The following is a 723-nucleotide window of genomic DNA, read 5'->3' on the forward strand; positions in this document are numbered from 1 at the left end:
TAGTTGTGTAAGATTTCTCAGTTCTCATTCTGGTTTAGTATTTTCTTATAAAACTATCTGCCATGGAGATGGACACATTCTCTTTACTTGATGAAGAGCGAACAATAGCTATCTCCACTATTCCTCAGCTACCTACTGAGGTAGACTGAAGGATCTCTTTGTGCATACTTCTCTGACTGCAATACTCAATATTCCACAAAGACATAGGCTTCAATCAGTATTAAGCAGAGGTTATGATACAGCTTGCAATAGTTTCAGATATGCTTGCATTACAGCTGCAACAGTGAAAGTGCACTTGGAGATAATGGTCATACAATTCTGACTTGCAAAGAGGAAAAACAATTTTGAAAGTATGGGGACAGTCTTACTTGAAAGACAGCAGCTTTCCCCCCTCCCCCCAAACAAAAAAAAAAAAGAGAGAAGAGGAAGGATTAAAAAAAAAATATATCTGTAGCATCAGTTACTCTTACTCTACTAAGTTTGCTCTAACAAATATCAGAAGGACAGAAACCCACCCCTCCAATACATAGCTTCTTGACAGAGCAGTGAGGAAAGGTGGTGAGACTCTAGGAAGAGCCATTCCTCAGGGACATAACCAAACATGCTTAAAAAGTGAAAAGAAGATAGAAGAGCTAGTTGCAAGTCAATTAGAAAACACCTGCTTTAAAAAAAAAAGCTAAGTGCTCTCAGTCTCACTAAATATGCTGTTTCAGAATACTCCTC

Source organism: Pygoscelis adeliae, unplaced genomic scaffold (genome assembly GCF_000699105.1).
Source record: "Pygoscelis adeliae isolate BGI_AS28 unplaced genomic scaffold, ASM69910v1 Scaffold427, whole genome shotgun sequence".
NCBI classification, from domain to species: domain Eukaryota; kingdom Metazoa; phylum Chordata; class Aves; order Sphenisciformes; family Spheniscidae; genus Pygoscelis; species Pygoscelis adeliae.